The sequence below is a fragment of the Podarcis bocagei genome (assembly GCF_964188305.1).
Source record: "Podarcis bocagei genome assembly, chromosome: 11".
In the NCBI taxonomy this organism is placed as follows: domain Eukaryota; kingdom Metazoa; phylum Chordata; class Lepidosauria; order Squamata; family Lacertidae; genus Podarcis; species Podarcis bocagei.
The window spans coordinates 6,625,034-6,642,656 of NC_138136.1; the positions used below are offsets into that span (position 1 = coordinate 6,625,034).

At 42.4% G+C, this 17,623-nt stretch overlaps 1 long non-coding RNA gene across 1 annotated transcript; it reads right to left on the reverse strand.

The window, feature by feature from the left end:
• Nucleotides 1–4,876: 4,876 nt before the first annotated feature.
• On the reverse strand, nucleotides 4,877–12,183 carry LOC308597913. The gene is made up of 3 exons (XR_014013280.1): nucleotides 11,791–12,183; nucleotides 9,295–9,336; nucleotides 4,877–4,958 (listed from the first exon to the last, which is right to left on the reverse strand). It is a non-coding gene; the product is annotated as an uncharacterized lncRNA (long non-coding RNA).
• Nucleotides 12,184–17,623: the final 5,440 nt, after the last annotated feature.

Genomic DNA, 17,623 nt, shown 5'->3' on the forward strand with positions numbered 1-17,623 from the left:
TCTCTCAGCCCCACTCACCTCACAGAGTGTTTGTTGTGGGGGAGGAAGGGAAAGGAGAATGTTAGCCGTTTTGAGACTCCTGAAAGGGAGTGAAAGGCGGGATATCAAATCCAAGCTCTCCTCCTCCTCCTCTACTCTCTGAGAGATGTTTGGATAATGGCAACAAGACAGCAGGCCTTTTCTGGGGAATGTTCTTCAAGGAAGCTTGCCAGCTGCCACCACCATCTTTTTAGCATCAGGCAAAGATGTATTTATTTCTCCAAGTGTATGGAAATTGATAATGATCTGGCAACCAGTGGTTACTTTTTGGTGTTTGATGGCAGGGGTGGACATCTTGGTTTAAAGCTATTGTATATAAGAGTACTTTTAGTATATTTTCATTGTTTTTCTGGTTACACTGCCTTAGATTGTATTTTAGGCCACAATCCTAGCCTCACTTACCTGGGAGTAAACCCTAATGGAACCCGTAAGACTTATTTCTGAGCAGATGTGGTTAGGAATGTGCCAATAGTATTTTAATTCTCTTTTTGTAAGTTGCTTCAGGAATTCCTTTGCTTGTGGGAAGTGTTGAATAAGTTTAATGAACTAAATTAATTAAATCATATTGCTGGATGGCATAATTTGAATTGCATCATGTTGCTGGAGGGCATAAACTGGTCCTTGCAATACAAAACCCTTCCTGCCACTTGCTTGACTGGTAGAAAATGGGAGAATGGCAATGGTGCTCTTTCTACTAAGACGAGTGGGGATGTTAGCATTGAAAAGGTTCATTTCCTGGAATCTCATGTATCTCCAGGGAACATGGCATCTATTCAGAATAAGGACCAGTATGGTGGTTTGTACAGATTTTTTTGAGTGTTGAATCCTGTTAACAAATATCTGGGTCAATTAAATTATAATGAGACTATAGCAAACTGCAGGGGGTGAATTTTGAATTCATGGGTGGTATAGGAATGTTAAAAATATAGTAGTGGGAATGCAACTTATTTCAGAAAACCTCTGCAATCCAGATTTATTTTTGAAGCTGACAATAGCCTCCATGTATGTGTCTATTTCCACCACTCTGCCAATGACAACCATCCAGCTCTGAGATACCAGAAAGCTGGAAGTAACCATAGGACAGGATAGGATACCATATTTGTATTGCCTAAATAACATGTCTGTTGAGGACATGGCAATTAACAGCTGCAATTTCCAGGCATTTCTGAGCTTGACTGAACATGGAAAGCCCTTAGCACAACATTTTTCAAAAAAATAATTTACTATAATACTTGCTTGACATGGGTCCCATGGCTGAGCTCCTCATAAATTTTCTCATTCAGTCATCAACCCTGCAAGATAAGCTCCTGTTATTTCTCCCGTATTACAGAAGGCAGGCTGACGCTAAGAGATAGAATTTTCCAAAAGCCACCCAGTGAGTTTCATGGCCAAAGGCCAACCTAGATGTGATGTTAAATGTGTCTTTGCATTAACATGCAGTATTTCTTTTTAACACAAATAGGAGATGCAGGGAGCAGGGAGGGTTCTGATAATTATCAGGACTGCAGCAGGTGCAGAGGGAGAGTTTAACCCTTTCATCCCCTACTGTAGTTTTGATGCAAAATCACTCCTCCCTGGCTCATCACTACTGTACTCTGCTTCGTACAGGTTTGTAACTGAAATAACTTTCTGTGCTTACCTATGTTGCACATAATGTTGAATTAAAATAATAACAATAGAAAAATACCAAAAAAGCAGCTCTTTGCAATGGAAAGAAAGCAACTTCATTATGGAATGGGATGTCCCTATTTTCATTGGAGAAATGTTGGGTGGTATGGATAAACTATTGCATGGTTGTACTATCATGAAATTCAGGCCTTTGTGTATTGCCTTGGCATTTCTCTATTGATGCATGGAAAGTAATTAGGAGATTTTCTCCTAGTAAGGTAACAGCACCACAGTTTAATACATTTAATAGTATTCATTGTTAGGGAAGTGAGCCAAATGTTGAGTGGTAGCAAAACGTCCATCATTATGACAAACAGAAACATGTAGTCAGTGTATGCGCAGAATGCATATGCATTGAATGGTTGATGGAGAATGGATCACTCTGTGTCAAGAAGGTAGACAGCTGAAGCAGGAGTTCCACTGCATAAGCACATATATTCTCCTTCTGATGATTCCTCAGAAAAGGAGTCAACTCAGAATGAGGGAAATGCTTTCTGCTCTCACTCTGAATGGCTTTTGTGACCTCATAAGGTAGTCAAATTGCTATACTGCTAATGGTGTTTATCCATCAGAATTGGGTCACAAAGCATTGTCCTCCCTCTGGATTGGTTTTGTAGTATTGGCTTCTTGGCATCATGATGTTCATACATATTCTCTGACTACCTGTATTCACCTTATCATAGAATATTTTATCCCCTCAAGCCCCACCTTATGGCTGAACAGGAATGCATAGCAGTCACACGCATATTAAAGGAAGACAGAGGCAGGGTACAAAAACTTATCCCTGTCATCCCCAGGGATTAATAGTCAAGCCTGCTCTTGCTACATGGCCTAATCCTAGGATCTGCATCTTAGTTATACAAGAGTATGATGGAAAGTTGAATGGGAGGTAATGTCAGGAGCTGGCTTTTATCTTAAATATATATTTGCAAATTGGGAGCCCATGGGTATTCACAGCAAGAGACACACTTTTGGTAAATCTTTTCTACACAATGTAGTCACCGTATTTTTCGCTCTATAGAACGCACCCGACTATAAGACGCACCTAGTTTTAGAGAGGGAGAACAAGGAAAAAAAATCTCTCCCTCTCTGAGCAGCGCCCCTTCAGCGAAGCGGCAGGAGAAACGGAGCCCCTTCCATTTCTCTTCCCACTTCGCTGAAGGGGCGCTGTGCAGAGAGGGAAAGCAACGCGAAGCCTCCGGAGCACAGCAGGAGCTTCCGCTGCGCTCCGGAGTCTTCGGGTGGGTATCCCTGAAGCCAGGAGAGTCTTGCTCTCTAGGCTTCAGCGAAAGCAACGTGAAGCCTCCGGAGCGCAGTGGGAGTGCTCCCGCTGTGCTTCGGAGGTTTCGCATTGCTTTCGCTGAAGCCATGGAGCCTGCATTCACTCCATAAAACGCACACACATTTCCCCTTATTTTTGGAGGGGAAAAGGGTGTGTCTTATAGAGCGAAAAATACAGTACATGAGATTGTTGAGTTTTGAGGCCAGATAGTTGGTTCCTGCACACCTAACTCTGAATAGTAGAACTTATAACATGAGTCCAAAACCTAGACAGTACATTCATACGGTGGGAGATGGAGGTGGGAATACAGGTCAGAGGATGTGTTCCTCATGGTAGAGAGGTGCTTCAAATGACCATCATTTCATACTTGATTTTCAGTTATTTGAAGCTGCCAGAGTTTTGGCCCACTGCAGCTTTCAAAAGGCCAGAGAGGAGTGATTAAACTAGCACCAGATGAAGCATTGTTCCACCTATTCCAATTAAAAGTAAATTCCTTCCCAAAAGATTTCCTTACTTCGGAGTGTCAGAGACCTTAAAGGCTTATATCATCTTGAACTGGAGGGGATATGATCAAGGGTTCCATACTTCCATTAACCCTAATTACACTGCCAGGATACAATAAGATGACTGTATGGAAGGGCAGAGCACCCTCTTTCCAAACCATATTATAAAACTGTTCCATCCTGTTTCTCCATTAATCTCTCGCTCGCTCTGTGTTTGTATCCATATGAAAATTTGTATTCAAACAGATGTTTCATCCACACTTAATTTTATATTTTATCACTGTATATATATTGTACAGTATATATATTGTACATATTTGTATTTTCTTAATGTACTTTATCCCAAAATACACATTTTTCAATGCGTGTATTGAAGGAGGTGAAAATTAAGGTCAGTTCTCTTAAAAAATATGGACCAAACAAAACCCTCCTCCACCTCTAGTTGTTAAAGAGGTTGATCAAGCCAAAACTCCTGCCCAGCTGCCTCCAACAATCTTTACCTCCTGGAGTGCAATGACCCTTCTCAGCCCTCATCTGGCCTTTTCTCATTTAAAAAAAACCAAAAACTTTTTGCATACCTGGGATTGCATCCAGTGAACGTGCAAGCAGAAGGCAGATTGCAAAACCAACCTTTCCCTTCCTGTTCACCCTCTTGCTTCCCTCTGTATCCCCCACAAAAGTCTCTCTGGAGGGTTGCTGCCCTTCCAGAAGATCCTTCTGTCCTATTTCAGGAGATTCCTTCCTTGCACTGCATTGTTCAGGATGGAGGACCAACATGACCCTCTGGAAAGTCTTGGGGGGGGGGGGTGTCCTGCAGAGCGAGAAGAATGGGGGAAGATTGGCTGGGCAAGCTGACCCTCACTTCTGCAACTGCTGGATACAATCATATTTTTGCAACCCTTTGGTACAACAAGCAGAAGACCAACAAGAGACCCCTTGATGCAGAGATCCTCTTGACCTGAGCCTCCTGTTTTAATTGCTCTTCTCTTTTAATGTGATTCTGTTATGTTATAGTTCAATTATGAACACATGTAATTTAAAGTTTAAATGGGGTTGTTTTATATCATAATTATAGTGCATTTTTAATTAGTATGCATTTTAATAATGTTGTGCAGTCGAGAGTTTTAAAATATATATATTGTAAACCACTTAGTCAGCCTCTAGGCATTAAGTGGTGTATATATAATAATCAATAATAAAAATTATTGAATAGCTCTTTTTTGCCATCCTGCTGGAAGGTACAGGGTGACCAAGTTGGCTATTAGGGATCATAACTTATAACCCAACATATAATATGAATGCCCACTCCCTGTTACGCTTTGTAAAAGGATGGGGCATATTTCTTCATCAATAATTTATTTCAGTACACTCCGAAAAGTACTTACAGCTCTATTGTGCAGTGTTACGCTGTTGATATACTCCTCCTCCAGGCCAAGGGCCTCACATCTTTGTAAGTTGCAGAGTGGCTGTCAAACAAATTACAGCAAAGTGGTTCTTATCAGGCTCTTGGTGGATTTTAACAGGCATGCAACACCATCTGACCCATCTGATTTCCTTTGAATTTAAAAACGGAGCTTATTCTTCTCGTGCCAAATGTAAATAATTTCGCTTCCATTTCCCATCCAGAGAATCTGACTAGTTCAAAAGCATTTCAACAAATCTTATCTGCCTCATATCCTGCTGACTGGCACAGTCCTGGACTTCAGCCTGAAAGCCAAAAATGTTTTGGCTCCAAGACGCAATAGGAAAGAAACAACAAAGAAAACTGGGGAAAGTCTTAGTGACTTATAATGGAAGTGCTGAAAACTGTAGGGATTGTTATGTTTATTTGGTTTTTCATTGAAGTATTGTGGGCTGCCATTTTCTATTAATTTTTTTCCAGGAAATCTTTTTGGAGATTGCACAACAAAACTTTGCATTTATTTCATCAGCAGCATAGTTTGTTCTTCTAAAAGTGTATATATATTGGCCTCTATTCGCTTCTTCGTTCCTCCTTAATGAAGTGGTTTTCCAAGTTTTCTGCCCGGAGGGAAAACTTTCCACCCTGACACATCTGCCTGTTGGAGCTCACTGCTGTCTTGTGTAAGCTGAAAGTGAGATCTAGAACTCATCCAACATTTGGAAGGAAAGATCAGTGACAGACATTCAAAAAGGCTTGTTCTCAGCTGTTGATCTTCTCTTTAAGGAACCCTTAATAAGCTTCTAAAAGTTGCCTAGAACATAATTTGAAAACACTGCTTCAATGCCAGAAGCTTTCTGGGCTGCAGAAGAATGCAGTTATTCTCCATAAGAGATGAAAGCCAGGGGAAAGTCAAGGATTTAGTATTCTCAAGCAGCTAAATGATCCAGCAGGAACAGTGCCGAGTTCATAAAATGTAGCACATCCTGGCTGTTATTGCTGGCCGGGAAGCTAATATGCTCATGTATAGCAAACAATGGCACAAAACAAAAAGTGTCTTTGATAGTACATTGATTCTTAAAGCAATACCTATGAATCATTGTATGAGGTCTGTGGAGGATATCCTGAATTTTAAAGAGTGCAAGCTTTATGGAAGGACAGAAAGGAAAACAAAATACCATAATTTGGAGAAGAAAAGCAGTCACTTACGGGTCACGTCCACACAATACATTTAAAGCACATGGCTTGTCCCAGAGACTCCAAGGAACTGTAGTTTAGCCCACACAGAGCTACAATTGTCAGCACCCTTAAATAAGTGCAGTTCCCAAGATTCTTTGGAGAAAGCCATATTTTTTCATAAAGGTAAAGGACCCCTGACAGTTAAGTCCAGTCACGAACGACTCTGGGGTTGTGGCGCTCATCTCGCTCTATAGGCCAAGGGAGCCGGCGTTTGTCCACAGACAGCTTCCAGGTCATGTGGCCAGCATGACTAAGCCGCTTCTGGCAAACCGGAGCAGCGCATGGAAACACCATTTACCTTCTCGCCGGAGCGGTACCTATTTATCTACTTGCACTTTTTGGCGTGCTTTCGAACTGCTAGGTTGGTGAGCTCACCAACAATGTCTGTACTTCTGTCTTAATGATTTCCTGCCAAGTTTTTTTAAGCACACATATGCCTTTAGCTTCTGTGTATTTTATATTGTTCTTCTGTTTATTGTCCATATTCCCTAGAATCTTTCAGATGGAGTATAGTTTATTTATATATTAATAAATATAATCAGAGTGCCCAAGCCATGGTGAAAGAAGGGTTACAAATTAGGATGGGAAACTCACCACTGAATTAGCGTGGGTTAGGTTGGGTTAGGGACGCAGGTGGCGCTGTGGTCTAAACCACTGAGCCTCTTGGGCTTGCTGATCGAAAGGTTGGCAGTTCGAATCCCCATGACAGGGTGAGCTCCCGTTGCTCGGTCCCAGTTCTTGCCAACCTAGCAGTTTGAAAACATGCCCAAAAAGTGCAAGTAGATAAATAGATACCACTCCAGCGGGAAGGTAAATGGCGTTTCCATGTGCTGCTCTGGTTTCGGTGTTCTGTTGCGCCAGAAGTGGCTTAGTCATGCTGGCCACATGACCTGGAAAAACTGTCTGCAGACAAACACCAGCTCTCTTGACCTGTAAAGCAAGATGAGCGCAGCAACCCCAGAGTCATCTGCGACTGGACTTAACTGTCAGGGGTCCTTTACCTTTTTAAGCCATTGCTAAGAAACATCTTGAATTAAGTCTGGTAGTGCCAAGAAAGCCTGTCAAGAATATTCAAGGTAAGTACTACACAATCCCATTTTGCTGCTGGTAGCCCCATTTTATGCTAGCTGCAGCTTCTAGACTGTTATGGAGGGTAGTCCCACACAGAGCACATTACAAAAATCAAAAGCAACCATGGGTTACTGATAGCAGGCTATCCAAGCCTAGGAAGAGCTGTAGCTAGAAATAGGGAATTGTTGACACCAAAGCCACCTGGGGCTCTGGTGTAATCTGTGAGTCAATTACTATGTACCTGTTCTGTTGGGGAACTGCTAAATCATCCAAAACAGCCCACCTTCCCAGTTCCCAGAAAAGCCCATCTGCTGCAGAAGTGGCGTTCCTTCCATATCCGAAATATGACTGAATGCAAAACACATGCACAACATTTCCCCAGCATTCATAAAACTCTTGAGTACAAGCTCATTCCCCACAGATAGGTCTAACATATATGAATATGGGTTATCTATGACCTTCAAATAAATATATATATATAATTTGTGGCTGTTCTCCAAGAGCAGTTCCTCCAATCCATGCTCTTCCTGGCATGCTGACTGATGTTGTTTTTAGAGAGTCACAGAATTATTTCATTTTGTTTCAACAAACGTTCCCTATTATGCCTTTTCTAAATAAGCAGCTTCCTGTTACAGCCCTACAGCGCAGCATGCTTCCGACTATTTTGAAGAGCCTCAACAGGAAAGGAAATATGTCAGGCTCTGAAGCAAGTCCCCTGTATTACGGAATAGATTTGAACAGGAGGACAAATACCATGACTCTCAACAATTATGTGCTGCAATGCTCATGATAGCAAACTGAACAACTTAGCTTTATAACTCCTCTAGTCATAAGTGCATGTGATTATTCAGGAATGGTCTAATAAACATTATTGGATTTTGAGTGCATAGTTTCACAGATACACAAGGGAAGCATGAATGTTACCACCCTGGGCTTCTTTGGGAGAAAGGGCAGAATATGAATTCTGTAAATAATAATCAATAACACTATGGGAATTCTGGTTTCTAAAGACAGGTAACCATTCTCTGTGCATGCTCCCTTAAAAGTACAACCCTGTCCAGGCAGTCTTAATTTGTATGTTTGGAGTGATGGAGGCTACCTGTGCTCCAGACCTTCCAGTGTTGAGTGAGGAAGTCTAAAGAACTATACATGTTTGACTGAATGTGCTTACAGTGGTGCCCCGCAAGACGAATGCCTCGCAAGACGGAAAACCCGCTAGACGAAAGGGTTTTCCGTTTTTGAGCTGCTTCGCAAGACGATTTTCCCTATGGGCTTGCTTTGCAAGACGAAAACGTCCTGCGAGTGTTCCGATTTTTTTCGCTTCCCCCCTTTTTTCTAAGCCGCTAAGCTGCTAATAGCCTTTTAGCCGCTAATCCGCTAAGCCTTTAATAGCCGCTAAGCCTTTAATAGCCGCTAAACCGCTAATAGCGCTAGTCCGCTAAGCCGCTAATAGGGTTACTTCGCAAGACAAAAAAACCGCTAGACGAAGAGACTCGCGGAACGGATTAATTTCGTCTTGCGAGGCACCACTGTACAATGCTTTCTGGCATAAGGAAACCCGATCCAGATCAGCCATGCCCAAATGCCTGGCACTGGCCAAGTCCCCCCTCTCATTTTTCACCCAGAATACCTTCTTTCCACACTGAATCTTTTCCCCCCAGTGTGGAATACATCATCCCAACCTTCGAAAGGAACTAAAAATTATCAGAAATAGTAGTAATTCACTGTTCTTGCCATTCACCATTTGATGATCTTCTCGTACAATGATAGATGGGTACCCGCTCCTTGTGCTGAGACAGAAAATTGCCCCTTTACTTCTCATCCAAGAAGGGAGTCCATCCTTTGAAGGATTTTATTTCAAGAAAGTATGTTATAGGGAAGGAGAAGCCTGTGGGCACAGCGCCCTTCAAAACACAATAAACATAAACTCTTCAAGTGGGAATGTAAAATGTATTCTGCTGAAGCCTTTGGCCTTATCAACTGCAGCGTAGTATATAACAAGGTCATTAGTAACAAGCCCCACACAATGGAGAACATACATCAGCAGCAGAAAAGCAAACATTGGTCCAAAACATCACAATAACTTCCTGTACCTGTTCTTGTTTGCTTGCTGAGCTCTCAAACATTGTGAGTCTCTGAAATACATAAAAGCGTAACAGCTTGAGTCAATATTTGCTAACCAAAGTGAACGATTTTATTTAGCACGATGACTGGACCTACTGAACAAATACATTATCTTGTATGCCAGCATAACAAGCAGAGGCCAGCCTGCAAAAACAACCGCCGTTGTTGAGCCATTGACGGCATATGGTTGTATCTGGGAAAAGCTATTGACTGTTGCAAACCTTCACACACCAGGAAGAGATAGAAACTTAAGTGAATCGTTTTCTGCTTCTGCCTATAGTTCTGTTAAAAGATTGTGGGGTGCCTGGACCCCCCTTCTAATTCTGGGGTGCCAGGCATTGAATATAGCAGTGTTTCCCAACCACTGTTCCGCGGCACACTAGTGTGCCGCGAGATGTTGCCTGGTGTGCCGCGAGATGTTGCCTGGAGGGAGGCGGGCGAGTCGGGTGGCGAGAGGCGGGGCGGCGGCGGCAAGGAGAGGCCGCCCAGCGCGGGGCTCTCGCCGCCTGGCTGCCTGCGAGCTCGGCGGGCAGCGCCTCCGTCCGCAGCGCCCGCCTCGCGGCTCTCATTCCCTGCCCCTGCCAAAGCTCACCCAGCCAAGCCGCGCTCTCCTTCCTGCCTCGCTTTGCTGCCTCCTCCCCCCCCCACCCCCAAAGCTTGGAGGTTCCCCGGCAAGGGGGAGGAAAAAAAATTGAAACTTACACTTTCGTGTGTCCCTCCCGGCGTGACGCTGCGCGCTGACGTCACGGGGCTGTAATGGTGGTGTGCCTCGAGATTTTTTTCATCAAACAAGTGTGCCTTTGCCCAAAAAAGGTTGGGAAACACTGGAATATAGTATGTTAAAATATAAACCATGTTGTTGTTGTTGTTTTAAAAAAAGCCAGGCTTGCTTCCTGGTGAAGTAATTACCTGAAGAGATGCACCAGTAAAAGAGCTCAAAGGACAGAGTGATGGTCTGGCAAAGATTTCTGCCGGACACAGAGGGGTGGAGCTCTGCCCTGGGCTCTGGGTAGTTAGCAAAAGACAATGCAGAGTTGGGAGGGAGGAGTTTCAGAATTGCAGTGGGCTGATGCAAGCGAGAGAGAAATAGTTGTGTTTTTGCAAGCAGTTTACAAGCTGCAGGGAAGCAGAGTCAGAACACCATGGGGGCCCGGCAATATTTGATCCAACATTGTAGCCATGAGAGAGAGGAAACCTGCTTTGAACCCCTCCACAGGTTGTATAATTTCACACCGCTTGGAGCCTGGGTTGCCGTGTAATAGTTCCTTCTATGATAAAGTCAACCTGATGCTATATTACTCTAGTAGGGTTGCCATATGTCCTCTTTTTCCGGGACACGTCCTCTTTTTCATGGGTGGAGCCGTCATAGCAATTCATAGTTAAAAGTAAAAGTCGGCAAATGTGTCCTCTTTTTTGCTCTTCACAATATGGCAACCCTAGACAGGATTGCCATTGGTACTGCTTGCTTTTAAGTCCGTACGCACACTTTGGCCTTAAATTTCAAGTGATGCAACAGTTGGAAGGCCCCGCTCATATAAAATCATCTTCTTAAGTTTCCATCATATGCAACAAGTGGTTCAGAATATGGATGATCCAAGTGATTCATAAAGAAAACAACTGCTTTTTGAACATAGCCGGATGGGAGAAGGGGTTGATTTCAACAGAGAGAAAAATAATAACATACAGGAAATCAATAAGGAGGACCTGGGAAAGAGTAGCCATTCTTTTCCAGTGCAATTAAGTCTGACCCAGGGAGACTTTTAGCCCTCCGGTGTAGATTTTCAGGGGACACTGACTGCAGGAGGAAATTAGAAATTGCTAAAAATTCACCCATGTACTCTATAAGTAGAATGGTCATACCTGATCTTATCTAAATGGATGTGGTTGCAGAAAGATGGATTGATGCCAATGTGGTTTTAAAAATTTCCAAGCATACAGACATTGTGTAAATATCAAGAAGATAAGCTTCCAGATGAAGGAGAACATTGGCGTATTTCATTTATGAATTCACAGTTCTAAATTTTGGCATGAGTACCAAAATTGTCAGTATTTAGAGGTATTCTAACAGCCATTTCCAAAACAGAATCTTTCCCTGTAAAATTCATTGGGAAAAAGCAACAACAGGAATGCAACTTGAAACTGTTGCAGGAACCCCCCCCCCCGGCAATCATTCAGTTTGTACAAACACCACACACACACACACACACACACACACACACACACACACACACACACACGACATACGCAACACTTCTGTTATAAATTCATAGAAAATCAGCAGTACATCGGATCTGTACCGTTCAACTTTTATTTTAGACCATGAAGGAAGGACTATCAAAGGGGGGAGACTTGACACAAGGCAGCCATAATCCCCAAGCATACCAACACATTCGCAGCAAGCCCTGCCCAGTTGGCATGCCAACCTTGATGGTCCTAGACAGAAGATCATTACACTCACAAAGGACCTGCGTATGGAAGTGGATTCAGTACAGACTGAAACAAAGGACAGTGACCAGCCCTTCCCTCTGGGGGCAGGAAACAGTGAACTCCTCTTTGTCCTCAGGAATGTAATTATGGGGAGGGGAAAAGGAGGAATTGGACAGGTGACAAGACACTCAGGTTACCACCACAACTCCTCCCTGAACCCCTCCTCTTTGTGATGTGTCAATGATGTAGTCATGATGTAGTTATGATGTAGTCTTAGGGGTGTAGCATGGGGGAGTAGTAGCTAATAAAAGTAGGGGTCTTCTTTTGTTCAGGGCTTCCATCTTGTTCCACCTTGTGGCAGGTGGGAGTCCTGTTGCAACAGTCTTCAATAAAGGCCAAGCCTACTGGCTGCTGTTTTGCTCTGGTATTCCTGGCTGGTGTCCCTTTTTTTTTGTCCAAGGGAGCCCTCAGATTTTTCCATTTACAAAACTACTGAATTACAATACATCAGGAGCGTCAATGGTGTGACTTGCAGATTGAACAAAGAATGCTTAGCACATTATATGTGTCAACAATGATATAATGCCAACAGAGAAGTTGTCTAACTTCTCCCATCATCCATGACCATTGGTGACATGGGGCGCATGGGAGCTGTGTTACTACCATGCTAGGTTCCTGTTCTGAATTGCTCCCCCAAAACTGCCATTTACCCTTTAAAAGCTATTTGCTCAACTAGCCATTGTGTGAAGGGTCAGCTTGTCTATTTTTTTATATAATATTTATTAAAGTTTCATAAACAATCAAAAGCTTCAAAATTTAAACATAGAATACAAAAACCAAAAAAAACTACAAAAATGAGAAAATACAAAACAAAACACATGGAAATACACAATAAAGAACAATTAACAGAATAGAAAAAAAGAAGAAGAAACACCAGAAAAGAAAACAGAAAAAGATTAGTATTTTCATATCTTATACTTCATTCACTAGTTTCTTGACCTCCTCACACCTCCCTTTTTGTATTCCAGTTCAGATATTTAGTTCAGCAAATCCTTACCCTCTATCATTTATCCTTACTCAACATCTTAACCTATACTAAATATATATTTTCCACCGTTGTCATCCATATTTACATATTCTTATTAATCTTTTAACTAACACCACTTGTTTTCAATCCAACATCCCTTTAACATTCATTAATTTTACAGTATTTCTATAGATAGTCTTTAAATTTTTTCCATTCTTCTTCCACCGCCTCTTCTCTCTGGTCTCGGATTCTGCCAGTCATTTCTGCCAATTCCATGTACTCTATCACCTTCATCTGCCATTCTTCCAGAGTGGGTAAATCTTGTGTCTTCCAATACTTTGCAATGAGTATTCTTGCTGCTGTTGTAGCATACATAAAAAAAGTTCTGTCCTTCTTTGGTACCAATTGGCCGACAATGCCCAGGAGAAAGGCCTCTAAGGGTCAGCTTGTCTAGTCTGGCCCTACTCTCAGGCAAAATGTGTGTGGGGGGGGTGAAGTGCTGGAGAACAGAGCTATATGTGCTTCACAGCCTGCTATGTGCCATCTATGTAAGCCCACTGTCCTCAGGCATGGCGGAGGTTACTTTCCCACCACCAGTTTTGAAGTGAGATTCAATTAGCCCTCTCTTGATTTCTCTTATCTAAATAAGATAAGATATAGGTATAAAATTATGGGATAAGATAAAGAAGATGAGCTTGGGCACACAGCTGTCTCCAGTGGTAGCCAGTGAAATGGTGTGACTTTCTCTTGATTCATCTTCTTCTGTTTTTGTTGCCAGGGCTTTCCAGCCCACAACAAATATGGCTTAATGTTTCAGCAACTTTCCAATGAAAATCAATGGTTCTGGATAGATATCCAGTAGCGAAATCTGTACAGGAGTGTTAGCTCAGCTTTGGACTTGTAGATTTGACCTCCTGAGTCCTCTCCGCCTTGGCTTCAGTGCCTTTGTGAATTGCTCAGCCATAGAAAACTTGAGGTACCCGATGCCATACCATGTCCTTTCACAAATGCTTTCTTTTTACACTTTAGATGACTTTCTTAGAGGTAAACTCAAAATACACTCTTTTAATATACATTAGAGATTAAATATAGGGATCTTAAAAAAAAACCCCCAACACCTGTTTTGGAGACTCTTAGAATTTCATCAGTCAATAAGCATTTTAGCCATGCTTCCTGCAAAAGGTGTGCTACAGTTGCCCTATTCTGCTTTGCAGCCAATCAAATAGGCAAAGGTAGCAAGAAAGGAAGAACTATCCAAAGCACACAAATAGCTTTCCTTATGAACAGCATTGCAGATTTATAGGACAATGTGGTCTAAGAACACCAATAGTAAATCGCAGGCAGACACTGGAAATAACTCCATTCTAAGAAATATTTTTTTGCAACCAATCATTCTCCTATATCTGATAGCAACAATGTCCAATTAAGACTCTCTTTTGTGATATAGTAAGCTCTCCCTCCCTCCCCCTCTCTCTAAAAAAAATATTTCTTGTCATCTGGCACTAGAAAGGGGTGTTTCAAAACCCCATGAAAAGAAAGATATTGAAAAAATTCCAGCTGAGTTTTTACAGACATAAACTTTGGACAATGTTCAAACAGCCCACAGAATGTCTTGCTTATGTGATCCTTTAATGTTTTTGACCCTTGTCTACTGTGAACCTTTATCTTCTCTGCCTCTTGGCTGCCGAGAGTTTTATCAAGCAATAAATCCAGAAAGCCTATACTTAGTTTCCACCAGTTTTGAAATGCAAGCCAGGTGAAGGTGGTAAAAAAGCGTCTGAGCAACAAGCCGAGGCAGGCGGGCAGGGGAAACCCTAAAATAGCACACGTTTTGTAGTTCTGCCAGCGGGTCAGGGAGGAGATGGGACCGAGTGGTGTGCCAGTTTGGCACTGTGAAGAAGAGGTGGGCCAGGAAGAAGAGAGAAAAGGTGGACCTCAGGGGCAGGGTGGGAGAGCCAGCAAAGCACAAATCTCACCTGAATGCTGCAGGAGGGAAACAGAAGAAGGAATAGGTGTGTAACTGGGAGCGAGGCAAGGAGCCCTTCATTGCTTTATGATGTTCATGGCTAGTTGCCAACACTCTGGGGGGTTGTGGGTGGGGAGACACTGTTGCTGTGTTTGCATAGACACATGCAGCATCTCAGTCATAAGTGTGAAGTCATAAGTGTGAAGGCAATACATTACGTAATTTTTGATAGGGAATTAACACCACATTGCGACTTTTCTCTGCTATTTCCTCACGATGCAGCGTTCTTTTGAATGTGGCCACACAAAGCCACTTTGAGTCAATTTTTCGCCACCCTCGTCTCCACATGATTGCTTTTTCATAGGCCAGCTAGGAAATGTAATAAATAATAATAATCTAATGTTTTTTTTAAAAAAAAAAATCTGCTGGTTTAAGATCACAAGGAAATATTATGCCAGCTCACACTCCATAAAGGCGGAAGAGTAGAGACTAAGGCTGATGCTTTAGGAAATGTGCCTTGCAATTAGGGATGGGTGGATCTCTCCATTTCTGTTTCCCCATTTCTCGGTTTTTCAATCATAAATTTAATTCTCCACATTAGTGCAAATATCTCCTAATATATACACTTTTATGCAATTTTAACCCAATAGGCATGTTTTTCGCAATACATTTTCCCTCCTATAATGCAATTTTGTATGTTATCTTCATAAATATATGTGTTTTTCTGCACAATTTACCCTAGTATTTGCATTTTTGTATACACCACGTGGCTGACAAACAGTACTGCAAAAGTTGGAGAAGTGTGAATTTTGAAAGGTAGCTTTTTTCCAGTTCATGTATTGTTTGGGGGCATGAATTAGGTAGATTTCACCTTGAAATGAACTGAGTACGGTATCTCCTCCACCCTTACCTGCCATCAGCAGCAGTGTTGTGCAGTGTCACAAACTGTGCTTGCTTACAATTTACCCTCCAAGCTCCCAGACTTTCCTTGATCTTTCAGGCCCAACTGCAGATGGAGATGATGGAGTACCTGGGACCAGCAAACATAGCTTACATTGTCTTGGGCCTGTATTGCCCCATGAAGCAGCTGAGCCTTTCTGTATTACTAAAGGAATCTACCTGTGCTTTGGCCCATTCATGTTTGCTGCTTACATCAGTAGCTGGCAAAATAGCTTAAGGAGTGGGAGATGTGAGACTATTCCAGTACCAGAGCCTTAATTCTTATCTTAAACCAATGGCCTTTTTGATCATTGAATTTCCTTCGCTTTTGCAAAGAAAATGTATTAAAATATTATGGTCTGTTAACCATGAAAGTCATTGTTTTGTATCTACTAATTTTGAATATAATTGCACGTTTCCAATTATATGTCCACTTCCATTCACACTCTGAACTCTACACTGCACCGCAGCCTGTTGTGAGGAATACATATAGCAGACTGAAATGCAATTAACAGTGTTACAGCATGAAGCTGAACAAAGCTTGGTCTGGAGCCTAACAATTATTTTAAGCAGCTAACCATATGCCATTTCATTTTTTTTAAGTAAAAAAAGGAAATGAAGATTTTAAATCCTTTTGTGTTCTGTAGCCTGACAGAGACAAACTGGTCCAGTTCTGGGAGCCACTTCCCCAACCTGGGACAAGAGTTGACAGAGGTACCACTGCCCTCAGGATCACCTGCACACAGCGTTTCACTCTCACTCTCTGCTAAAAATCAGGACACCCACCCCTCCAATTTATTTATTTGGAAAGATGTATAAGCCACTTAACCAGAGAGCTTTCCAAGTTGTGTACAACTGCCCCCCTAAATCAGGTAAATCCATAAAAATACTTAACTAATTGACCAGTTGTGTCATAGAAGAAGAAGAAGAAGAGTTTGGATTTGATATCCCGCCTTTCACTCCCTTTAAGGAGTCTGAAAGCGGCTAACATTCTCCTTTCCCTTCCTCCCCCACAACAAACACTCTGCGAGGTGAGTGGGGCTGAGAGACTTCAAAGAAGTGTGACTGGCCCAAGGTCACCCAGCAGCTGCATGTGGAGGAGCGGAGACGCGAACCCGGTTCCCCAGATTACAAGACTACCGCTCTCAACCACTACACCACACTGGCTCTCATAGATAACTCGGCTCTGCCCCTCCCTAAGATAATACCTGCATCCCCCATAAATCCTGGCTACGCCCATGGTCAGGCATGTGGGTGTTCCTGCTATCCCCACCACTCAACTAGAGTGACCACTGTATCCTTAGTTCACAAATATTACTATTACACCACCTACTAGCCCTCGGAGGGAGGGGAATTCATCCAATCTGACTTGTGACACACTACTCTATAGGCCAATAAAGCCGCCCGAGTCAGGCAAAAGTGAGCTTCACCGTGATTTGGAGTGAGGAGCAGGTTCATATTCATACTAAATAATACACATTTCACAAAAGCAGGCTTAGTCTTTCATTTTCCTTCTTAATATTGTCAATTTACTGTAAGCAGATGGACTCTTCTTTGCAAAGGCCCCAATAAATCTTCCTGCTACCAGATGAAAAGGAAGGATTTATTCTACTCTCGTCTTCTAAATTTTACTCACCACTCAAAGTATGTTATTCTTGCAGCTGGCATTTCAAATGTCTTAGAAGAATTTATCACTCAAAAGGCTTATGCAAGGACTAAATTATACTAATGAATTGACAATGAATTTGAAGCCTTACATGAGGCCAAATATTTTCTGGCTTCACTTCTGTATCTCAGCAAACGGCTTAATTTTCTCCCTAGTTATCCATTACTGCTAAATTTGCTCGCTATTATGATAGGAAATTGCAGCAAACATTGGCTTACCCTGGGCCCTAGGCTGAGAAAAGACAGGGTGGAAGCCTGCCACAGCCCTGGCAAG